The sequence below is a fragment of the Chiloscyllium plagiosum genome, chromosome 35 (assembly GCF_004010195.1).
Source record: "Chiloscyllium plagiosum isolate BGI_BamShark_2017 chromosome 35, ASM401019v2, whole genome shotgun sequence".
In the NCBI taxonomy this organism is placed as follows: domain Eukaryota; kingdom Metazoa; phylum Chordata; class Chondrichthyes; order Orectolobiformes; family Hemiscylliidae; genus Chiloscyllium; species Chiloscyllium plagiosum.
In genome coordinates, this window is record NC_057744.1 from 19,116,527 (window position 1) to 19,143,232 (window position 26,706).

Below are 26,706 nucleotides of genomic sequence, written 5' to 3' on the forward strand. Positions count from 1 at the left end.
ATCATCCCTTTCTTATTTCTCAGTTCCACCCAAATAACTTCCCTGGATGTATTTGCAGGAATATCCTCCCCCAGCACATCTGTAATGGTATCCCTATCAAAAATACCACTCCCCCTCCTCTCTTGCCTCCCTTTCTATCCTTCCTGTTGCATTTGTATCCTGGAACATTAAACTGCCAGTCCTGCCCATCCCTGAGCTATGTTTCCATAATTGCTATGATATCCCAGTCCCATGTTCCTAACTATGCCCTGAGTTCAACTGCCTTCCCTGTTAGGCCCCTTGCATTGAAATAAATGCATTTTAATTTATTTTTCCTACCTTGTCCCTGCCTGCCCTCACTGTTTGACTCACTGCTGTTCTCAGCTGTACCCGTCTCAGATCGATCTCTTTCCTCACTATCTCCCTGGGTCCCACCCCCCCACCTTACTAGTTTAAATCCTCCCAAGCAGTTCTAGCAAATTTCCCTGCCAGTATGTTAGTCCCCTTCCAATTTAGGTGCAATCCATCCTTCTTGTACAGGTCACTTCTACCCCAAACGAGATTCCATTGATCCAAAAATGTGAATCCTTCTCCCATGTACCAGCTCCTCAGCCATGCATTCATCTGCTCTATCCTCGTATTCCTGCCCTCACTAGCTCGTAGCACTGGAAGTAATCCAGATATTACTACCCTTGAGGACCTTCTTTTTAAATTTCTGCCTAACTCTGTAATCTCCCTTCAGAATCTTAACTTTTTCCCTTCCAATGTATTTGGTTCCAATGTGGACAATGATCTCCTACTGGCCCCTCTCCCCCATGAGAACATTCTGCACTCTCTCTGAGACATCCTTGATCCTGGCACCAGGGAAACAACACACCATTCTGCTTTTTCTCTGCTGGCCACAGAAACATCTGTCTGTACCTCTGACTACAGAATCCCCTAACACAGTTGATCTCTTGGAAGATGACATACCCCTCGTTGCATTAGAGCCAGTCTCAACACCAGAAACTTGGCTGTTTGTGCTACGTTCCCCTGAGAATCCATCACCCCCTACATTTTCCAAAACAGCATACCTGTTTGAAATGGGTATATCCACAAAAGACTCCTGCACCAGCTGCCTACCTCTCTTACCCTTCCTGGAGTTAACCCATCTATGTGACTGTATCTGAGACATTCTCCCCTTCCTATAACTGCCATCCATCATATACCGTTGCTGTTGCATCTAATCTAATCTAATCTAATCTAATCTAATCTAATCTAATCTAATCTAATCTAATCTAATCTAATCTAATCTAATCTAATCTAATCTAATCTAATCTAATCTAATCTAATCTAATCTAATCTAATCTAATCTAATCTAATCTAATCTAATCTAATCTAATCTAATCTAATCTAATCTAATCTAATCTAATCTAATCTAATCTAATCTAATCTAATCTAATCTAATCTAATCTAATCTAATCTAATCTAATCTAATCTAATCTAATCTAATCTAATCTAATCTAATCTAATCTAATCTAATCTAATCTAATCTAATCTAATCTAATCTAATCTAATCTAATCTAATCTAATCTAATCTAATCTAATCTAATCTAATCTAATCTAATCTAATCTAATCTAATCTAATCTAATCTAATCTAATCTAATCTAATCTAATCTAATCTAATCTAATGTGCAAACTCCACACAGTCAGTCGCCTGAGGCGGGTATTGAACCTGGGTCTCTGGCGCTGTGAGGCAGAAGTGCTAACCACTGTGCCACCATGCCGCCCACAAGGATTCGCATCCAACAGCATTTATGGCAGATCCGCAGTAACCCTTAAACTCTCTTTAAACTCCCACATCTGACAAGAAGTACATATCACTGCAAAGGCCATTTTTGCTCCTTCACAATCTACAGACCCAGAAAATAACACTGTCTTACTCCTCTACAAACATTGCCCCAGGTTAAATTAATAGCTATGGCTTATATTTTAAGTTTAATCAAGAGACTTATCTCCAAAAACAAAGAACTAAGAAAGAATCCACTATAGTCACTACTGTAGCCTTTCTCTTGGACAGACTTAAAACAACAATTAACTTGTCTTGCAAAGAGAATGTGCAAACTCCACACAGGCAGTCACTGGAAGCTGGAATCAAACCTGGGTCCCTGGCACTGTGAAGCGGCAGTGCTAACCACTGACACACCGTGCCATCCATAACATGTTGTTTCTATTATTTAATTTTGGAGACTTTTAACAAACCTATATGCGCTTATTGTAACATCAGTTGAGTTGCCATTGGTATTCAATTCCACAAAATTGTACAAAACTCAACTCACCTTAAATGTCTCAAAAAATAGCTGCCATGACCAAATACATTCTGATGTCTGCCAGCAATTCTATGTACCACATGGTGAACTATCTATTCCATTGCCTGTAAAGCCATAAATATCCTTCATTTCCAATTAGTCCAGAGATCTTCATGACATTGTTCCAACTCAACAGCACCCCACAGTCATTCCTTTTGTTAACAGTATTGAGGATCATCCTGTATTTGATTTTTTAAGGTAGTGAAATAATCGCTTTTCAGCATCTAAATCTTTTTCTACCAATGTTGTCCGCCAGAAACTTGTAACTAATTATTTTCTTACTTCTGCTTTTTATCACTTACCAACAGACAATGTATGAAAGTATTCTCTTGATTTTACTTCCTTTACTATAGTGATTTGTTAAGTGAGAAACACATGAAATTCATTGGCCTGCGTTGTATAAAGGCATATGACTAAAAACAGCCACATCTGTGCTGATGAGTAATTTCTTTTAACAGTAGTATGCACAATATTATGTTCTGAAACTTCATTGCAATATCTTGATCAGCATCTAGTAAATGAACAACCTTGCTTGCACATTTATCCATTGGAATTAAATTCTCCCAGCTGCCATCGTGAGTTTTGAGGATTGAGATGTTGGACAGTGACAGATGCGTGCTTTATCACCTGAAAATCCAACTTCCCTAATGCTCTACTCCACCATTTAAATCCTTGGCAAACTCCAACTTATTCAACCATGCTTTCACATCCAAATTTGACTTCTAAAACAGCTTTATTTCTGCCTACTCACTGCATTCAGTGAGAAAGCCAGCTCACTCACAACTCAATCACTCATGATGTACAGCAGCAGTGGCCAACGTTTTCACACGGAGGTAGTAGTGGTGTGGCGTCCTTTTGGCCGGGGGTGGGGAGTCACATTTCAAATTTTCCTTTCCTCAGGGAAGCTACATAGTAAATGTGAACTAAATCAAAACAATTTGAAAGCAATTACTTGATAACATAAATAATTATTTAACAGGAATGGCAATTAAGAAAAGCTTAATAATAAAGTGTCTTTTGTCTTTTTCGTTAAACAGAGCAGAGAAAAAGAATCAACTCCATTTCATAACCACTAGGGAAGGGGTGATGACTGGGGCCAAGCTAAGTGGTTATCTTTAACTAACATTGACCTTGGATTATTCTGGTGGAGCACAGTCTGAACTGGCTTTAGTAGAATTCATAAAAGTAGGGGTCAAAAGTGAGTTGACTTTCAGCCTGGGGTTTCCTCCTCTCAGCCTGCTTTCTTTACTTCTTTTCCTTTCCCCTGTCTATATGTTCTTAGTCCTCACATCTGATCTCCTTTGAATTTTCTAGAATAATCTAGAAGGCTTTGTGCTCCAAAATTCACCAAACTTAAATTTTCACCATGGAAATCAATGACCATTAAAAGCAAAACTGCTTTAGCAAGATGTTGAAAATGCATTGCAACTGCAGCTCCATGCCAAGGACTCTGAGGTCTCCCAGAAGGCAGTTTACTGCAAGAACTTCAACATACCAACAAGCCACCAATCGATTGGGAGAAGGTGAGAGTTGCCAATTGTTACCAGTCACTCAATGGGGCTGGGGGCCAGCAACTCCAGTGTCTCACCTTCACAGCCAGATCCCATGCCCCTTCCCACTACTTTCCTATGACAGCCCAGAAGCAGCTCCTGCCCACTCCACACTCAGCTTCCTATTCCCAGAGCCAGCCCCCAGTAAAATTATTTGAAGAATTCATTCTTCTTCATGAATGGCACAATATAGCCAATCCCCAATTCTGAAGAAGGGTTACACCCGAAACGTCAACTTCTCTACCTCTTGATGCTGTCTGGCTTGCTGTGTTCTTCTAGCCTCCTGCTTGTCTACATAGTATAACTAGCCAGCAATGAAAATAAATCAGAAATAAAAGCCCACGAGTTACTGCTTGTCACAATCATATTGAAATGATTTACGAGTTAATAATCAACCTGTTGGGCCATGTTACATAGACACTTTCTTTGCCATAAAGTCTTGGAGTGGGACCTCTGCCTCAGAGCCAGGGATGCTACCTACTGCAGACAGCAAACTTATAATGATCAGATAGCCAGAAGATCAAGAATAACTCTCTTGCTGTTCTAAATAAATACCATGGGATATTTTACACAAACATCATTCAAAAGATGACACTCTGACAGAGGATCTCATTTGTATGACATATTTTCCAGTATTTCCTTTAAATTTGATGATGTCTAGCATTTTTTTTAGTATCTTTTTTTATTATACGTTTCTCACTGCTGGCTTTTAATACCATAAGTGTAAGCAAACTTAATGCTGTACCTCCATCTTGTGGATATATGTGCTCATGGCAATCACTTCTAGTTGCCGTCTGGGTTTGGAAAAATGAAGACAACATACTGGTTCATTACTTCATCATTAATTTTCAACTGCACATTAACATTTTACAGCCACAGAAATGCCATAACATTTAACAACAATACTAACTCTTATGTACATTACACTGTTGCAGAAATAGTATGATTTGATTGACATATTAGCATGAATATCAAAAAATATTTAATATGAAACAAAGCAGTAATTAATGTTGTTAAATTAATATCAGGCAGAATACCACTTTCAGAATATCACTTCCTTCTCCAAAATGAGGATGTTGCTGGGTATGGAAGGTTTGAGTTATAAAGAAAGGCTGAATAGTCTAAGACTTTTATTCACTGGAGCGGAGGAGATCAAGAGGCGATCTAATAGAAGATTTTAAAATATTGAGAGGTATAGATAGAAGTGATGGTAATTGTCTTTTCCCTAGGATGGGAGATTTCAAGACTACGGGTCATATCTTTAAGGTGAGAGGAGAGAGATTTAAAAAAAATGTAAGACAATCCTTTCACACAGTGGGTGGTTTGCATGTGGATACTGAGAAAGTGGTGGATGTGGATACAATACCAATATTTTAAAAACATTTGGATAGATACATGAATACCATAAGTTGGGCCAGGAGCAGGCAGATGGGACTATTTAATTTGGAATTATGTTTGGCATGGACTGGTTGGACCGAAGGGTCTGCTTCCGTGTTGCATGACTCTATGACTCAATGTGGATGTGCCAAGCATACATTTCCCAGCATCACTATCACATTTTCTTTCAGCCAATTCCAAGGAAGGATGAAGAAAAAAAGGACCAATTGAATTAGAAAGTCAATTTCTGTACTTTTAAGAATACCCAATTATCTGGTAGGTTAAGATTTGTAATTGTAAATAGCTTTGAAAATGATAAGTGAACATTATATGTGAGGTATATTTTTGATTGTGGTCCAAAATTTGAGAGCATGCAAAATCCAAATGTAAAATCTCAAAATTCCAGTGCACGGAAGTGTAAACTACAATTATCTCTCAAGCATTGATGCAGTATTGCGCTTTCACCCAGTAGGGGAATTGTGCAGGCTGGGAGCTGTGACAGGAAAGCAAAGTTGAGGTTGGTGGGGGCAGAATAGGACAGCTCTTTGATTATTCCTTCCTGGTTTAGGATGGGAATCATCCGGCGCTTTCATATTTGGCAAGCTACAGGATTTCCTTTGAGATTTCACTAGCACTAGCCAGTTCAGGGCTGGCAGGCATGTGAGTGAATTCATGAGTGGGTGGGTCCTTATGATGATGATTGCTGTTTTTTAAAGGCACATAGTAGCAGCCAGGCAGGTTGAAGACAGAGACAAGACACAGCAGGACAACAGCAAAGAATGCACAAGATAATGATGCCAGATTTAGTGATAACTCCATGGTGCCAATTTGCAAGCGGTCAGGGGAAGGAAATGGCTCCTCTTTCCAGCAGACAGGACAGGGTCACCAGCAAGTCTTATCTGGAGATGGCCGTCATTGTAAGCAACAGAGGGGTCATTGTATGAATCGGGATTCAGGGCAAGATGAGACTTAATTATCTGCTGGAGCTTGGAAAGGTGTACAATCTTTAGCATTGGAAACTGGCAGCCCAGAATCAATTAAAAGAGTCCCAAGAAATGTGATGTTAGCTTTAGACTTGTTGAAAGGCTGACACCAACAAGCATAGTCAAGCACCCAGTTCACATCCACCTGCACCACATGTTTAGGCATGGGTGAATGCTGCATTGTGATGGCCGAATGGCCACCTCACCATTTCATTCCAGTCCAGAGGTGCTGCATGTTTGCAGTGCCTCTGAGTAACAAACGTCAATGGTCCATGAGAGGAGTGACACTGAATATGTTTATTTTGATAGGATTCGCAGGCTCATTATTCCAGAGGTATAATGTCTTTCATCATCACAGTATCATTAATGGAGGGGAAGGCCATAACAATGTGAGGAGAAGGTAAGACACATGTAGAAGCTATGGAGAATGAGTGAGAGAGATAATTGAGTCCATAGTTCTCTAGACCACGTATTGCCTGTTTGAACCTTTAATGCCAATGGAAGCTTCTAATCAAGGGAAGCTTCAGGGCTTGGTTGAGGAGCAGCTGTTTATCTTAAATCATGTCTCATCATCAGGTACAGGAATAGATTTGAGAAACAGACCATGACTCCTGGAAAGATCACAGGCTGCAACACCATCTCAAAACACTCACTTAATTCCTGTGCACTTTGCACCAGCAAGACACTCACATTGCTGAGTTTTGCTGTATCGTACCGATGAAATAATTTGGTAAATCCACTGCACAGATGCACTGGAGAAGGTAATGAAGGCAATGGGACCTACAGCCACTTTTGTTCAGTAGCGAAGAGTGGCCCGGTGATGCTCAATTTCATGCAAAAGGTGAGAAAACCCCAAAGCATTAAATGTATTAAAATCTGTTGGAGGTTTTGGAGTCAATATAGTCTTGTGTAAGAATCAGACAGGGCTTGATTGACACCATATTTTGCATGGTGTCGTCTGTTGAGAGACTGGCAATCCCCATGGAGAAACATATGGAGCATAGCAGGAACTGGATGCAGGGGATGCGCTCAGACATCCATAGCATTAACATCCTTGAGGTCTTGAAGCAATAGGTGGGCAAGGTGGAATACAACTCAGAAATACAAGTGGAATCTCAAAGATCAGAGGAAGGGCAATCTGAAGACAAAGTGGACTCCTTTCAGAATGCTTCCACAGCTCAAAGCAGATTCTCAACTCCTTTGATGGTGACACTAAAACTGTATGCTGGTCACAGAGGTTGCTCTTGCACAGATGCAGGTGGCACCAAATATGATGGGCCTCAGGAAGGTTCAAGTACCGATAGGACACAGGCCATAGTTATCAAATGTGCCAGAGCAAGAAAGGAAGCAATGAATCTTCACAGTAACTCCAGCGCCTGAGAAAAAAAGACTGTAAGTGAGAATGTTGTTGCATGGATTTGTGGTTTCATCAGCTGATAATTTGTTACCTGCAGAAACATTTAATGTTTAATGAGAGTTAGAGATGTTGACATTCAATATGACTCATTGATTTTTTTTCTGTGACATTGACCAGTCACCAAATAAGAATTCAAGTTTAATACATCCTCTGTGTCTGTGAAATCATGAATCACAAATTTACCCATCGCCAAAAAACAAGGATCAACAAAAATCAACATCCGTGGGCAAGATTTGCCTATCTGTGATTTTTAACCTACTTTTACTCTACTTTTAATGAGCTCTACATTCGTGTATTTCGTCATACGTGAGGTTTCTCAGGAACAGAACCCTGGCAGATATGAAGAAATGACTGTAGAATTGATAAAAAAAAGCCATGACCTTTTATGATGGTAAAGAGAAATACTGTGTCTCTGATAAATGTCAGCAAGGCTGCCTGCTTCCTCCACAACTCAGTTGCCAATGAGATGTAACCTCATTTTAGTAAGCATGGCTCTGAGTCTCCATAAGCCATTGTTATCAGAGAAAGGTTGAAAACTGTTGGAGAGTCACTGTTTAAAGATCTTAGTTTTTTAATCACATTAAGTAATGTGTTGAATGATAGGAAGAGATTAAAAAGCTTGTCTGATTGAATCCCACGCTATTTTACCACTCTCCCTCTGTCTAACAGCAATCTCCATTTCCATCTTCAGGAGCAGCAAAATTCTGGCCATTACTTGTAATATAAAGATGCAACACCCTGTATCCTGTTAAAATTTTATGATTGTTCATATGATAAAGTCACAAAAATGGCCACACTGATCAACTTCAATTAGATCTAGAATTACCAAATCAAATATATGTGTTGAAATGGAATGTGCTAATGTTTTCTCGCTGACCATTAGGAATTGGTTGGAAGAGATCTTGGTAGTTGCAGTGTTAATGAAGGGATTAGAATCATCTGTGTGTTTCTTTCTGTTTGGGTTTGCTGAGCATTCTGGACCCTTCACCACTTGCTGATCATCCTCCCCTTTTTTCAGTTTGTTTTTATTACACCCTGATAGAAACAAGTGAGTAACTGGTCATGTCATGTTGGACATTTCTTCTTCCTTGGTGATTTTTGACGATGAATTTTTGCTGCTTTATAAATATACCTTTGTCTCTCTTGCTGTTTTTCGTGGCTCAATTTGTATTTTACTGTGTTGTTCCCTGTGGTGTTTGTTTAAATGTGTTGAAAATACAAGCAATAAAATTGTCCTGGGCTTGCTTTTATTGTTAATGAAAATTCTGATACATTGTCCAGCTCTGAATAAAGGAATTCTTCTGAAACACTTCTGTTATTCTGTGTTTGTTGAGATAATGGCACACACTAAGTAACTCTTTCTTGACTGGATTTCGAGGAAGTTGGTGAAGTGAAAGAAGTCACTCACTGATGAAAGTTCCTAAATTTGGGGTCTTGTCTGTTTTCACTTTCTCATCGGTCCTATTTGACATCAGAGTTGGAGGAATTGTGAATTACAAATGTAATGTCGCCCAATACCTTGCATCATGTGGAATGGTGCAAAGTACTGGCCAAAGTTATTATAACTCGTACTGCACCAATGGTGTATCATCACTTCTTGCAAATAATCCTACAGCTATTGACAAACTGCTTATTTCATGAGCTAGCTAATAACAATAGTCTGGTATCTATGACCAGCATCCACGACAGAAGTACAGTGAACTTGAAGCAAAGTTATTAGACAATATTAATAATACTACTTCAAACTTCTATGTATTCATAATATTAAATTATACACATGATCTTGTTTACAGTGAAACCTTTATATGGACCAGATCAAATATCCTCAAAACAAGCAAAAGAGAGAGCCTCGACCTGAATTATTTCTTATTTTAAAGACAAATATCAGGTGTAGCATTGCAGATGCAATTTGATTGGTCAAACTACCAGGCTGGAAGCAAAACACACTTTATTCATACATTATCATTAAAATACAACAGGAGGAAGATGAATTGGAATAACTTTAACTTTATTGGAAAACTTAACAGAATAATAGAATATTTAACTACTAAACAGCTATTGTTATAATGTAATAATATCCCATATCACACCCTTGCAAAGGCAAAATCATTAAAATAGATTACCTCTGTTATGCAGATTTGGGTGAACTGTACCTTTTAAAAGAGTTAAAAGCTAACAGTGACAGCACCAAATGTTCTCAATAAGACACAATATAACAAGTGCTTCTGCTACTGGAGTAGCTGATTGCCTGGAAACAAAAAAAATCAAATTAGGCCGTCAGTTTAAATTATATCCCGAAAAATACCAAATTCCAATCAACATTGAATTGAGTATACTGACAATCTTAAAAGCCAATGACACAATCTGATATTCTGGGGTGTAAGACTGGGGAAATATTGAACAGTTGTAGGAGAACTGCCAAGCCCAGCATGTAAACAGACTGCCAGAAAAAGGTATCTTTTCGATCGGTAACCTGTGACACAGAAATTCCTAAGAAGAAGGAAAGAAGAAACAGGTAGATCTGAATAGATGAACTGAAAGCTGCCAGATTTTGAGATAAGAAGTGTTGTTTTGTAAATCTTAATTGGGAGTTTTATCGGACGGGCATTATAGAAGGGAAGGTAAAAGATAGGTTCGAGTAAAAACTTGTACATAGCTGTTAGTTAATTATTCACTATTATACTTTAAGAAATAAAGTTGTTTATTTTTACTTTAAATCGTTCTTGGCCACTCAATGTTTTTACAGATCACTGCATGGGATAAATCTTTTCTGTGTTGCTGGTTTTAAATTAAGCAGGAGGATTTAGCCCGTGTTGTACAGTTTGGGGGCTCGGATCTGTGATTTGAACTGGTTCAGACAGATTTGAATAAATTTGGGGGTATGATAAAACCCAGCAGATTTAAACACTTGCAGATTAGTGTCCTGGATCTTTAAATAAAGTGTAGGTGAGGCAATTTGTTTAATTTCAGTGACTTGCGTTGATTAAATTAAAAGTGAGAGAAATGGCTCTTAAAATTGCTGAAGAGGTTCTGAGATTTGAAGATGATTCTCAAATTTGTCAAGAACATTTAGAAGTGTTGAAGTAAACTTTCAGACTCAGACCTTGCAAACTGATTAGTTTATTACACGATATATCATGGGGAATTCACCATCCTAACTGTGGCTCGGTGTTATTTCAAAGAACATCAGGATACTACAGGATTATATAGAGAAAACAGCTAGGAGCTGACCGTTAATTACACAATTTGGCATGCTTACAAGTTAGTACTAAATTAGAGGTTAGTCATTAAGTTCAAAACTAAAGCACTATTATGCATTCCACAAGTGGACAGATCAAGTGGTATCACTACCTACTCTAGTTACACAGATTGCTAATACTAAGCAGATATATCCCTAATTGGCTGAATGACCGTGAAGAGGTAATAACTAGAGAAGGAAGGGGGACTAATTGGAAAGTCTATGTCAGTTTGACTGGTTCTACAGCCTGCGCTGATCATTCAGCAAAGGGAGGAGACACTATCTTGAGAAAGAAGATAAGAACAACCTTTCACATTACCTCACCGTAAGGAATGCATAGCCAGCAAAGTTCTGGCTGGGGACACAAAATGGAACTCTCAGCCAAATCAGGAAAATGGCTTCCAGGCAAATAATGTTAACTTTTCACCAAGAAAAAGGCCATACTTTTAAAATTAGTAGATAAGTTAAGTTTGGGTTTAACCAAGGATAAAAGTAAAGCTGAAATTGTAAAGGGGTTACTCAAACACTTAGGTGTGTCAGAGAAACAGACAAATGCAGTAGAGGTAGAAAAACTTAAATTACAATTGAGGAAAATGGAGTTAGAAGATAAACAAAAAGAGAGAGGAAGAAGAAAGAGAAGGTTCTTAGCTGAGCAAAGAGAGAGAGTGAAGTAAGGGAGAAAGAAAAAAGAGAGAAAGAGTGAAAACTTGAACTTGAGAAGTTGAGACGTCAGCAAAGTCAAGTTAACAGGATGGAGATTAAAAGAGAAGGTGGTGATATATATAAGTATGTCAAAGCTCTGCCACATTTTGATGAGAAAGATGTTGAAGCCTTCTTTATTTCATTTAAAAAATTGGCTAGGCAGGTGGAATGGTCCAAGGATTTAAGGTAAACTGGTAGGCAGAGCTAGTGAGGTACTCGCCGCACTGTCGGATGAGGTGTCAAGAGATCATGAAGAGGTTAAACAGACTACTTTAAGTACTTATGAATTTGCACCAGAAACATATTGACAGCGATTCAGAAACACAAAGAAGGAACCAGATCAGACTTATGTTGAGTTCGAAAGAATTAAACATAGTCATTTTGATTGATGGGTGTGTGCTTGGAAATGGACAGGACATTTGAGGTTCTAAGAAAGATGATTCTACTGGAGGAATTTAAAAAATCACTTCCAGAGATGGTAAGAATTCATGTGGAGGAACAGAATGTTCAGGAAGTGAGAAGGGCAGCAGAATTAGCAGATAAGTACATGGTGGTGCATAAGACAAGGTTCCGTCCAGAATTTCTTCCTGTGAGGGATAGAAGTTGGGAGAGGGGAGATCCTACTCTATTTAACCATGAGTTGAGTGCACTGGTAAGATTTTATGACAGGTTTAAGAAGCCCAAGGGGGTGGACAGGAAGTGAAAGGCCTCGGGTGTTTTCACTGTAATAGACTGGGACACAGAAAATTATAGTGCTGGTGGTTTCAGAAGGGTACTGGGATAAAGTGTTTTCACTGTCAGAAAGTGGGACACATAAAGACATAGTGCTGTTTGTTAATGAGAGGCGTTGTGGGAAAAGATGTGGTAAAAGAAGCTAAGCCAGTGGCCAGTGAAGGTAGTAAAGGAGACCCCAAGAAGAGCTGAGGAGCTACAGGAGAGTGCACAGGCTAAGCAGAGATTAGGTATGGAGTTAGAACCCAATCTCTACAAAGAATTTGCCTCTGTGGGTAAAGTTTGCTCAGAAAGAACAGGGAGAAGGACAAGAAGTTATAGTTTTGAGAGATACAGGATCTAACCAGTTGTTTATGGTAAGGGATAAACGAATGTGCACTTTTTCTAATCTGTTACCCGAGAGTGTGGTAATTTGTGGGATAGATGGACAGAAATTTAGCATTCCCTGATGAAAGATCGGGTTAGAGTGCCAGTTTAAGACTGGGGAAATTACAGTGGGTGTGATTGACAGAGTGTCAGTTCCAGGAATTCAGTTTGTTCTTGGAAATGATTTGGCAGGATCCAAGGTGGGAGTGACACTTCTTGTTGTGGAGAAGCCCAAGAAAGACCAGGAAACTGAGAAGTTAAAACAGAAATATCCTGGTATTTTCCCAGACTGTGTGGTAACCAGATCCCACTATCATTAGTCACAGCATGAAGTAAAAAGTAAAGAGAAAGATGAAGGAATTGAGGTTCAGTTAGCTGATACCCTGTTTGATGTAATGGTGCAGGAAAAACCTGAACAGGCAGAGAGTCAGCCAGAAGTGTTTAGTCCTGAAAGGCTAAGGGACTTGCAACAGCAAGACAAGACAATAAAAGATATATATATTATATGGATGCATACTCTGAAAAGGAGGCAGAGAATATTCTGGAGGGTTATTATGTGAAAGGTAGAATCATCAGATGAAAATAGAGACCATGGCAGGTTAGTGCAGAGGAGAAATGGGGTTGAAGTTCACCAGATTGTGTTGCTGGTAACATACAGACAGGAGGTATTATGGGTAGCACATGAACTATCTGTAGGAGGTCACCTAGGGGTACGAAAGACTGAGGCTAAGGTACAAAAACATTTTTATTGGCCTGGAATGCACAAAAACATTTTTATTTTGCTATAAGTGTCATAACTGTCAAATGGTAGGTGAGCCACAGGTGGTGATAAAACCAGCACCTTTGTTGCCAATTTCCGCATTTGAAGAACCTTTCACACAAGTTATAATTGATTGTGTAGGTCTCCTCCCAAGAACTGAAAGTGGGAACCAGCATTTGTTAACCATAATGGATGTGTCTACCAGATTTCCGGAGGCAATTCTATTATGGAGTATCAAAGCAAAAAGGGTAGCAGAGGAGTCAGTAGCTTTCTTCACATGGTATGGGCTACCCAGAGAGACTCCGTTGGACCAATGGTCAAATTTTCCTGCTAGGCTGTTTAAGGAAGTTATGATTTGGAGATGCCAGTGTTGGACTGGGGTGTACAAAGTTAAAAGTCACACAACACCAGGTTATAGTCCAACAGGTTTACTTGCTCCTTCATCAGGTGGTTATGGATAGCTTAGGTATACAGCGCTTTAAATCCAGTGTGTATCATCCTGCACGCCAGGGAGCTTTAAAAAGGTGTATCAGACCTTGATGACCATGTCGAGAGCATACTGTCAGGATTACCTGAATGATTGGGATAAAAGTATTCCATTCACGTTGTTTGCCATTAGAGATGCCCCAAACGAATCTACTCAGCTTACTTCTTTTGAGTTAATATTCAGTCATGAAGTGAAAGGCTCTTTGAAATTAATTAAAGAAAAATTGACAGGACCAAAGTTAGAGATCTCACACTTAGATTATGTGTCAGAGGTGAGGGAAAGATTAAACCGAGTAGGTGAGTTAGTTAAACAGCATTTATGGATGGCAAGTATAGAATGAAGCAAGTGGCAGATAAAATCTCTGAGACTCGGTCGTTTTCCTGAGGGGATACTGTGTTAGTACTATTACCAGTGATAGGAGATCCCTTCAAAGCCAGGTTTAGTGGTTCCTATCAAATTGAGAAAAAAATTGATGCCTGAGGCCCACTGAAAATGTTACCTAGTAGGGTGACGAAACATCTGGAAATGAACCTTCCAGCTCAGTGAGCAAACCTACATCCAAAACCTCAACCTGAGCTACACATCTTCTCAAAACTCATTGAGAAAAATGTTGAGTCTTGTAAACTATTTAACAAAGTTGCCAGATAGAAAGAAAAGGTATCAAGTATGTCATGTGAACATGTTGAAATCGTATTACACTAGAGAGAAAGAATTGGAGAAAGAGGTGTTAGTTACTGCCTCACTGAGTGAGGAATCAAATCCAGGCGATAAGAATTTTGAGGTGCCTCAAAATAGCTTAAAAAAATAAAAAGATCTTAGTGAGTTTAAAGAAGATTTGTAGCTCAGATTGAGGTTTTGGATATAGGTTTGCTCGCTGAGCTGGAAGGTTCATTTCCAGACGTTTCGTTACCCTACTAGGTAACATCTTCAGTTGGCCTCAGGTAAAGCAACGCTAAAAAATCCTGCTTTCTATTTATTTCTTTGGGTTGGTGATGTCATTTCCTGTGGTGGTGTTATTTCCTGTGGTAAAGTCACTTCCGGTTCCTTTTCTCAGGGGGTGGTAGATGGGGTCTAACTCGATGTGTTTGTTGATAGAATTCCAGTTGGAATGCCATGCTTCTAGGAATTCTCATGCGTGTCTTTGTTTGGCTTGTCTTAGGATGGATGCATTGTCCCAGTCAAAGTGGTGTCCTTCCCCATCCGTATGTGAGGGTACTAGTGAGAGAGGGTCATGTCTTTTTGTGGCTTCCATGCAAGGACTGTAACAAACACTACATTGGACAGACAGGCAGAAAACTAACCACCAGTATACACGAACACCAACTAGTCACAAAAAGACATGACCTGACATGACGTGAACTTTTATTATGATGTTACTTAGTAGGGTAACAAAACGTATGGAAATGAACCTTCCAGTTCAGCGAGCAAACCTACAAAAATTGTACATGTTGCAGATTGGAAGAATGTAATCACAGATGCATTATCACAGATTTAACTGATAGAGTTTAGATGAGATTTGTCTTCATTTAATGTTTTTTATATGGGAAGACATTAATGTGAACTTTTATTAAAGTTATCTGTATGTTAGGGTAATGTGCTTAAAAAATAGAGAAAAAAAATGAAGCCATCTTTTTGTTATGATGGTTCACTTTTTCTTAAAGGGGGAGATGTAATGCAGATGTGGGTGAACTATACCTTTTAATAGAGTTAAAAGCTAGCAGTGACAGCACCAAGTGTTCTCAATATGATACAGTGTAATACGTGCTTCAGCTACTGGAGTAGCTGGTTGCCTGGAAATGAAAAAAACAGATTTGAATTAGGCCAATCAGTTTAAATTATTCGCCGTTTGACTTGAGTATATAGACAATCAGAAAAGCCAATGACACAATCTGATGCTCTGGGGTATAACACTGGGTAAATATTAAACAGTTGGAGGAGAACTGCCAAGCCCAGCATGTAAACATGCCTGAAATATAGCCCTCTTAAAAGATACCTTTTCAATCAGTAACCTATGATACAGAAATTCCTAACAAGAGAAAAGAAGACAGGAAGATCTGAATAGAAGAATCTAAAGCTGCCTGGTTTTGAGATAAGAAGTGTTGTTTTGTAAATCTTAATTGGGAGTTTTATCGGACTAGCATTATAGAAGGGAAGGTAAAAGATAGGTTAGAGTAAGGACTTGTACACAGTTGTTAGTTAAATATTCTCTGTTATACTTTAAGAAATAAAGTTGTTAATTATTACTTTAAACAGTCTTTAGCCACTCGAATCTTTACAGATTACTGCACAGCATAAATCTTTTCTGTGTTGCTGGTTTTAAATTAAACAAGATGGTTTACCCCATGTCGTAACACCTCACATGCAATTCTAGCAGTAGGAAGAGAATCCATACTTTTAACTGTAGCAAAGAAAGAGAAAGAGAGAGAGAGAAATGTTGCAGCTTTCACAAGCCCAACAGCTACTGAAAGCTAAACTAAATATCCTGGTTCTATGGGAGGTTGACCCCACCATTCTGGCTGCTTCTATTGTCCTGACTTTAAAAAAACTCAAGGCCTCACAAGCTGTTTACTTTATTGGCTTGAAGTAAACTAGTCGACACCTCTGTCTCAACCTCTTCATGAAAACAAGACAAAATACACCTCATAAAGCCATTTTATTGTCCCAACCTACCCTTTGTAACATTAATTTTCACAAATGCTAACACTGTTATATCCAAGAAAATATTCTCCCATTTAATCAAAAAGTTCAGTGTCAGCTAATTACTGCCTTGTGCACATAAAAAAAAATTGGAAAATATCACTTAAATTTGCTGTTTTATTAAGTTGTTGCTTAATCTCATCTCATATGGTCATTGAATACTTACTATCGAAGAATGCTGTTTGGTGTCATACTTCTTGCAATGTGAATTAAAATTTTAGAATACAGGTTTTACATTCCATTTTTCCCAACATCAGCCAACAGGTTGTGAAGACAAAACTGACTTCAAGGTATTTCCCTATTACTAGGCCTCTGACAAAAATATTGAGCTCAGCTAGAAATCAATTCATTGAATAATTTTCTCTTTTTCCCGAAAGCAAGGTACCTAATAAATTCTTAATACTTCCCACCCACAGAAGGAACTGCAATGTGTGGCATTACATTCTCCTTCAAGTCCTAAATCAGCAATGTTTTGCATCACTATGCCTCAATGTGCATGTTTCATGAACACTTGTCAAGTTCCTTCTTTGTTATTTTTAATTAAGTCCTGCTGCTCGCTTGATAACTTTTCCCACCTATCGTTTTATTCAGGTAGGAGCTGCCATACTTCTTTATTATTCACAAGATAGGGTGATATAAATGCATCACAGACATTATTCACAATGATGTTACAATGTTCAAATGACAAGAAGTTATTAGAACCACTTTCATTATAGCTGTACCCTTTCATCTGAAGCCAGAAAAATTGAAATGAGTGGCAATTGTGGGGGAGATGGAACAGTAACACAAATACAATTGTCCAGAATGCTTCATCATCAAAGTTACCTCCTGCCACTAGATAGGAGCATTTAAAGAACCAGTTTCATAAAGAAATAAATGTCAGTACTGTAATAGATTGTGCACTCATTTAACCGTACCCACAGGGGGTCCTTCTGTACTTAACATTTAATGGCAAATGATTTAATGAAGCAGGGTTCTATACCATGTTTTGTAAATTTTCTAGCCTTATTCCCCTCTTCTTCGAAAGAAAGTGAATAATTTTCCAGTGGACATTCATTGGTGTGCTTTACCCAAATACTTCAATTGATAGCCATTCTCCACTGGTAAATTTAGACGGTGCGGGCAGTTCTTTTGGATCTGGTTGGCATCAGTAATAGGGTCAGGTTTTGTATCACTTGCATTGATCATGATGTTGGTAAACTCTGGCAGTATTTGCTCTAGTTCTAGGTTCAAAGTAACTGAATTGTTATGTATCATTTGTCCCATCATATCTGCAACCATTCTCTGATAGACATCAACACTCACTGCCATCCCCTGTCCTTTCTTTTGGTCCCTCCTATTTAAGTAATTATCTAACACCTTCATGAATTCCTTGATTGAAGCTGCCTCCGCCATAATTCCAAATAGTCCATTCCACATCCAAAAACTCACTCAGTGAAAAAGTTTCTTTCCACATTACGTTTACTTCTTTCACAAATCACTTTAAATTTCTGGCTTCTTATTCTTGATCCATTTAGGACTGAAAACAGATATCCCTGTCTACCCTGAGCAGACCTTTCATGATTTTGAAACTTTAAACCTTCTCCTCATTAAAGAAGATAATCCCAACTTCTCCAATCTAACTTCATAACTGAAATTGCTCGTCCCTGGAACCATTCTCATAAACTTCTTCGCTGTTTCTGATGTGTTAATTTTCTTCCTAAAGTGTGGCACCCACAATTGTCACAATATGCCAACTGAAGTCTCAGCTAGTGTCTTATACCGGTTTAAATAAAGTCACTTGTCTTTGTCATAGCAATAGAGTTTACAGCATGGAAAGAAGCCCTTTGGTCCATCATGTCTGCAGTATTCACCTATTACCATCATCCCATTTTCCAGAACCTGCCCTAGTCTTATGTGATTCAAGCTAGCTTCACTATCTAAAAATTTGAATTTGTCTCTTCCCCCCTGCACTAGCTCTCTAGTGATGCATTTACTTGTTTTATCTTCGTATTTCAGTGCTCACTGGTGTCTAGTACTGGAAGTAATTCAGACATCCTACTTCCCAAATTTCTACATTGTCCCTGAAATTCTTATTGCATGATCTTGTCTTCCTACCTGCCTATATCAGTGGAACCAATGTAGATCATAATCGCTAGCTGTTCATTCTCCCGTAAAAGAATATTTTCAGCCATTCTCTAACAACCTTGACCTTGACATCAGCAAGGCAAAAAGGAAATCTTTTTGGAATATTGTGTGCAGTTCTGGTCTCCAAATTTGAGGAAAGACATTCTGGCTATTGAGGGAGTGCAGCATAGGTTCACGATGTCAATTCCTGGAATGGCGGGACTATCTTATGTTGAAAGATTGGAGCGACTGGGCTTGTATACCCTTGAGTTTAGAAGACTGAGAGGGGATCTGATTGAGATGTTTAAGATTATTAAAGGATTGGACACTCTGGAGGCAGGAAACATGTTTTCACTGATGGGTAAGTCCCGAACCAGACGACACAGCTTAAAAATAAGGGGCAGGCCATTTAGCACAGAGATGAGGAGAAACTTCTTCACCCAGAGAGTGGTGGGTGTGTGGAATGCTCTGCCCCAGAAGGCAATGGAGGCCCAGTCTCTAGATTCGTTTAAGAAAGAGTTGGATAGAGCTCTCAAGGATAGTGGAATCAAGGGTTATGGAGATAAGGCAGGAACAGGATACTGATTGAGGATGATCAGCCATGATCATAATGAATGGTGGTGCAGGCTCGAAGGGCAGAATGGCCTACTCCTGCACCTATTGTCTATTGTCTATAAATCCTGTAGTCATGTTTGTGGCCACAGAAATGCCTATGTTTGTGTATGTGCGCGTTTGTTATGGGTTAATTAAAGTGGTGAAAATTTACATTTTCACATCACAAATTATGTGTGCTAAACAATTATACATCTTCATTTAATAAGTTTTGTTTCATAATAAAGGAATAATGTTGTGTTTATTAATGGAACCTGGTTGATGGATATTTTCATCAAATTTTAATATATAGAAATCAAAACTTGGGAATAAGACTTTTAATTTACGTCATGACCTGTAAAGTAGTGGGACTAGAGTAATAGTGCATTCCTCCATCTTGGTCGTAACACTTATAGAATTGTTAGCATTTATCAACTCATGCACTGAATACAGATTCACTACAAACATTCATGAAGATGCTGGGCAACCTTCTTGAGAAGGGTTATATCAGACTATGAAAAAGAAGAGATAACGCACTGTGGCGATACTATAATTTAAGAGGTGTATTTGTCCAGTTTTTTTTAATGAAGGAAGGTTGAGACAGAGGTTCCAAGCAGTCTGCTCCAAAGCCAATAGCGTAAACACCTTGTGTTTTTTTTTTAAGTTGGAACAATAGAAGCAGCCTGAATGGGTGGGGTCAAGCTCTGTCAGTACCAGGTTTTTGTTTAGTTTCAGTCTTCTGGAGCTTTTGTTGGGGTCTTGAATCTGAACGTGACAGGATTTGATCCTCTTTCTATTATAGCGAAAAGCTAGTGTTCTGTTCCTGCTGCTCGAATTGCATGAGAGACAATCTATTTTACTGAACTTTGCCAAGGTTCAGCATGTTACTATATTGGAATAGTTAATTAGTGGTAGTTAATATATATTATTATGTTCGGCATTTCAATAGAGTTACAGTCAAGCCAATTCTTTTCTTTTATATTTATTTTGTATATATTTTAATTACAACAGATGAATAAAGTCTGTTTTATTTCAAGCCTGTAGTTTGACAAATCAAATTGCACCCAGAACACAATAAGAAAATGTTAGGGTCTAGACTATCTTCCTAACATATTTTGAAAGGCTTTCGTCTAGTCCATAACACCTACCCTATGGTGACAATTAACTTTTGTAATTCATTTTTGACCACATTCAGAGCTGGAGAAATTCCTCAAAACATGGTTCTTCTCTGGGTTGGCCAAATGGTATCAGATTTGTTTGTTCATAATATGGTTGGGCTATGATGCCAACTGCACTGAGCAGTTTTCTCACATTTCAGCATTATGCTGGAACTGCTATGTCTTCTGAAACAGAAAACTGTTCTAATGTATACAGATATATGGGTATAGATATATCAAACTCTGCTGCAATGCTTAGGATGAATACACACAATTGTGTGGTGGACTGGTGCTGATTGTCCTTTGGCTCCAGGTGAGTTGGCTTCACCTTTGGGGAGAGGAAAGTCGGTAATGACAATTTAGCTTTTGGATACACCTTATCACTCACAATTCCACAGCACATGCTCTAGGTTTGATATACCTACCACCTATATGCACAAGACAGCAAGTTAAATATGACATTATTCAATGACAGGAATCCTGTCCATTCCTAGCTGCCCTTGAAATCAAAACATTAGCTGAATTTATGGAGTAATATTCCAGCAAAAATATCACTAGGGCCATCACCTTTTCATTCTCAGTTCTTCCCATGTGAGCCTTTTGTCTATATTTTTGCATTCGTATTTACCCACAGTTTGATCTTGTCTTCTGACTCTGGATTAGAATATTGGCACAATGTGAAATATTTCAAAAGCATAAGCATTAGGGCGGCATGGTGGCTCAATGGTTAGCACTGCTGCCTCACAGTCCCAGGTTCGATTCCAACCTCAGGCGACTGTCTGTGTGGAGTTTGCACATTCTCCCCATGTCTGTGTGGGTTTCCTCCTGGTGCTCTGGTTTCCACCTACAGTCCAAAGATGTGCAGGTCAGGTGAATTGGCCATGCTAAATTGCCCATAGTGTTAGGTGCATTAGTCAGAGGGGAAATGGGTCTGGGTGGCTTACTCTTCGGAGGATCGGTGTGGACTTGGATGGGCCAAAGAGCCTGTTTCCACACTGTAGGGAATCTAATCTCTAATCATTATGCATCTACTAAGAGGCTTATGCCATGCTGAGAACACAAGGCTTGCCATTAGTTATAACTAATATTTGATGATTAGCTTCAAAGAGGGCGAAAATGATAGAGTAGGAGGAAGTGAGGACTGCAGATGCTGGTGATCAGAGTCAGTAGGTGTGGCACTGGAAAAACACAGTAGGTCAGGCAGCATCTCAGGAGCAGGAGAATTGATGTTTTGGGCATAAGCCCTTCATCAGGAATGATTAAGAGCTTATGTCTGAAACATCAATTCTCCTGCTCCTTGGATGCTGCCTGATCTGCTGTACTTTTCCAGCACCACAGTTTTTATCAGTGAAAATGCTAGACTCATGGGTAAACAAGCAATGGTATTGCAGAAAATTGTTTTGGTCCCACTGTGTCCAAAAGTCTTCAAGCCCTCACTCTGTAATTTTTGAAGCTTCAGCAATCTGTCCTATATCTAAACTCCACAGGTATTGTGATATCATTCATTTCAGAAAAATACCTTTAAATGTTACCCTGCTATAATTTTTGCATTACTTATTAAACAACGTAATGCACAAAAGCTAGCATGAGGCGACAATTACTCTTCAAGCACCACATCATCATTTGAACACTTTGCCTTTTGCACAATGTCGAAGCTGCTTTTTTCAAGAGTTATAGCAGAAATCAAATAACATTCAGTTCATTGTCTATTGAAAACTGTTAAGTCAAAGGGAAAAATGAAGAGAAGAACCTTTCTGTATTTTTTCAAAGTAATTTGTGGTGTTTAACACAGAACTGCACAGTTAGATTGCTAAACAAGATATATTTAGAATTGAGTAGTGAGTATAATTAAATCACTGCCAGTACCAGAGCACAGCAAAGCCTGTGTAATACTGTGATGGTTTCTTAAATTTTAAGGCACAAATGGGGTGTAATCATAGTGTGAAGGATATTCTAGTAACATTTGATTTGGAACATCCTGCTAAAGAAATTAACTGTGACCCATCACATTTGATTCCCCAATAGACCAAAACTGTCATTAATCATTGTGATGTGAACTTTCTCTTTGGCGTTTTCTTTTTTAAATCAAGATTTTGGTATAATAGATATATACTAGCTCTGACAAAGGGTCACTGGACCCGAAACATTAACTCTGCTTTCTCTTTCAGGTGCTGCCAGACCTGCTACGTTTCTCCAGTAATTCCTGCTTTGGTTTCCGAATTCCAGCAACCGCGGTACTTGGTTTTATAGCTCTTAAGTAATTCTGCATAAAAATAATGAATTCTATTGACTTTAGCAGAACTGATTATTAGTTGAGGCATATTGTAAGTAGTCAAAGCAAGAGCACTCAGTTTATACTGCGTCCTGTGACAAAATGTCTACTTGTGATGTGTCTTTGCTCTTCTATATAGACACTCTTATAAATTATATATTTTTTGTTGTAAAAGGCACCACTGACATATGACATAACTCTATAAATTGGAGCTGGAGCAGGCCATTCAGCCCTTTATGCCTACTCTATCATTCGATGAGATCATGGTTGATCTTTGACAACATGTCCCTGTACCATCCTTATATCCCTTGATGAATGCATGAAAAATCAGAACCTCTATACCTCTCCAGGGTAGAAAATTCCAAAGAATCAGAACATGCTGAGTGAAGAAATTCCTGAATGGTTTGTGCCTTATTCTGAGACTGTGTTCCTTTATTCTAGAACTCCAGAGAAATGATACAGCATTTGTTGCCCCTACAGTCAAGGCATAAGAATTCTGGCATGTTTCAGTGAAATCATCTCTCACTCTTCTAAACTTCCATGTACAGTGGTGAAGTCTGTTTAATCTTTCTTGAAAGGACATTCCCTTGATCCTGTGGTTAATGTTTGTTGCACTCCCTCTTTGGCAGGTGAGGAGACCAAAACTGCACATAAAACTCCAGATACAGGTATCCCCCACTATCCAAAAGTAAAGTGTTGCTATGAAACCTTTTGTACACTGAAGATGCATTAATTTATTTGAGCAAAATTTTGCATCTTTTCATAAAAGCGAAACTCCTTCTTGGATTCACGAAACAGGTACTAATGTAAGTCTTTCGTAAAAAATGAAGTGGTGTAAAGAGAACTTTTGAAATGTGGGGGAAACAATATATAGTCTCACCAAAGTTCGATATAATTGCAGCAAGACACCTTTACTCCTCTACTCAAATCCTCTTGCAATAAAAGCCAATTTCTTTCACATTCCCTCAGTTTCATAAACTTAAATTGCTAACCTATACCCAAACACCATGAACATATAAAACAGAAGTGAAATTGGAATGTGTGAGAATGTGTTTTCATTGGAGGTAAGATGAAAAGAAGAACTGAGGCAGTATTGTGCTCTGCATGCATTTCCTTATTTTATAGACATAAATAGACTGCTTAATTAAGACAGCGCACCTCAACCAAAAGACATCAGGAAGAATTAATGAGGCATATGTAAGACTAGGTTTTTTTTTCCCAGTGGAGTATTGTGTCTTTATGAACTGTATTCTCAGCAAAAGCAAGCAATGCTCTGGTGATTAACTCTTTCATGAGCAGCTAACTCAGAACCAACATTTTGTGTGATTTCAATCTAAGTGTTCGGGGAATAGACAGGGTCATGTACTGAGGGAATGGAGTTTAGTTCCAGGGGAGTCACTTGTTTAGAGGCAGGATTTTTGCTGGATAGGCTACTCATCCGCCATTTAATTTAGATGAATTAAAGACTGTGTGTCATTCAGGAGGTACGTGGGCTCCCCATAGCACTGGGGACAAGTCAGCTGCCTTAAAGTTGATCCTTCCACCAGCTTGACCAGGCAACTATGACAATTTATTTTTACTTTAGATTCCTTCAAGATGCTGAGTGTCCTGAGGGGTCCTCCATATTTCAAAACCTGTCTGTTAACTCTACCTAAATGACAAATGCTCCCTTTGGTCATGAATTGTCCCATTTGTGGAAAATCACTATTAGGTGACTGCTCCCGGCATAGTGTGGGTCAAGACCACCCATTTGTCACTTATTAGGCCCCAACTCTAAATGCAAAATTGTGCTTGATGTAAAGTTTGTTTGAGTTGAGTTTGAGCAGATTGAACAAAATAAGGCAATCCCATGGAGCAGGACAACAAAAGGCTACAAATTTTTAAATATTAAGGAACAATAAACAAACTTATCTTTTATTCAGTAAATATCCTTGCCCAATTATTATTGTTGGCAACATCAGTAATTTAAATATTTATGGTTAATTGGAGCTTTATTTAAAACCATCCCTTCAAACCTCAATAGTGATCAACAACCTGGTCTTGTGCATATGATTTCTAGATACTTTTAGAGCCATAAATAAACTAACTAAAATTATTAAAACCGTTTCTAATGCATTTTCAGCTTATCATTTCGTATCATTGAGAACAAGAACAGTATTAACCAAGTTACCTCAGAAAACAAAATGGAGTTCATCTTTACCTTTGTTTTACTTACCATTTCTTTTTCTGGGTTGAAGTGGTCCCTATAAGGATTATTAGTTAATTCATTTCATGGGAATTACTCATGTGGTGCGTGCTGCTCCAACTGTAAATTGCACCATTTTCTGGTGGATGCATAACCTAATGATGCACTTGATTGATAGAGATGGACCTGGAATAGTGTTGAGCTGATCTGAAGCAGGAATGTGGTGATAAGTAGTTTATTGCCATTTTCTCTGGTAGTGCTGTCTCATTCCTACACAAACATAGGGATAGTAATCAGCATAATTATGTTTGAACTACAATGAGTATTTTTCATCTCTGCTTGCTTCTTAGTGTTTGGAATGTTCCCTACCTGCTTAGTTGTTGTGATATGTTCCTAATTTATAACTACTGGGTTTGTCATATTTGCTCACTAATATCTGCATGTACACAGGCCACAGCTCCTACCAAGTCAGGTGTGATGTTATTTTATTAAGAAGGAAGCACTAAAACATTCTATGTGTTAGATATTATTTTTCTGAGGTGGATTTGTGTTCCTTTAAGATCAGAAAGTATAATAGTTAAATTAACATTATTGTTGCTTGGTTAATGAATATTGCCAGCTTAAAGCTGCAGCTTACTGACACCCAGCATTTCAAAGGTACTTTGCATCTTTGATTTCTGGGATGTCATATGCAATTGTGCTTCAGTTTAAATATATTTGTGAATAGATAAGGTTTATGCACAATTTAATTACTTTGCCATTGTAGCTGGCAGAATATGTGGCAGCTGCAAGATGAGACAGCATTAACTATGATCCTCAGTGAGCATTTATCTGACTCTGACTCTGACTCACCAAAGGTAGTTTCACCAGGTTTAAATGTATGTTTTTAGAAAGCTCTGTGAATACTATGCTGGTGACATTAATGACTCATGCAGGCCTGGTTCTGACTCATTTCTGTTTGGTACTGTTAGGTGGGAAGCTATCCAATAAAGTTGATGATTTTTTTTTATTCCTTGTATTTAGGGAAAAAAGACTGTGTGGCTGGGTAATTGCTTTTACAACAGTTGAGTTGGATGGAAGGTCAGAGGCATGAAATTGTCCTTAGGGTAGGAACATTACCATTTACAACTTTCACAGAATCATGGAATTATTATGGCGCAGAAGGAGGTTTTTCAGCCCATCACGCCTACACTGGTTCTAAGACCTAGTAATAATCACCTCCCTTTACCCCATATCTCTGCACACCATTTCATTCCAACGCCGTCATGAATGCCTTAATCAAACATTCCTTCACCACATTTCTAGGCATGCAATCATTATCCTAATTACTTGATCTGTGTAAAAAGTTTTCTCTCACATTACCCTTGTTTCATTTGCACGTCACTTTAAATCTAGGTTCTCTTGTTCTTTCTTCTTTTATGAGAGGGAGCTCCTTTTCTCTGTCCAGCCTGCTCATGATTTTGAAAACATCTATCAAATCACATCTATCCTCTTTACTTAAGTTTCTAATTCTTTGAACCAATCCTCTAAATCACTTCGGCATTTTCTCTAATGCATTCTCAACTTTCCTATAATGTGGCACCATAAACAATATATAGTACTTCAACTGAGGTCTAACAAGTGTTTTGTACAAGTTCAACATCACCTCCTTGCTCTTGTATTCTATGCCCCATTAATAAAACTGAGAATGCTGGATGCTTTACTATTTTCATGTCAAGCCAGAAGGCATTGTCAGAGATCTGGAGTTTTACATATCCT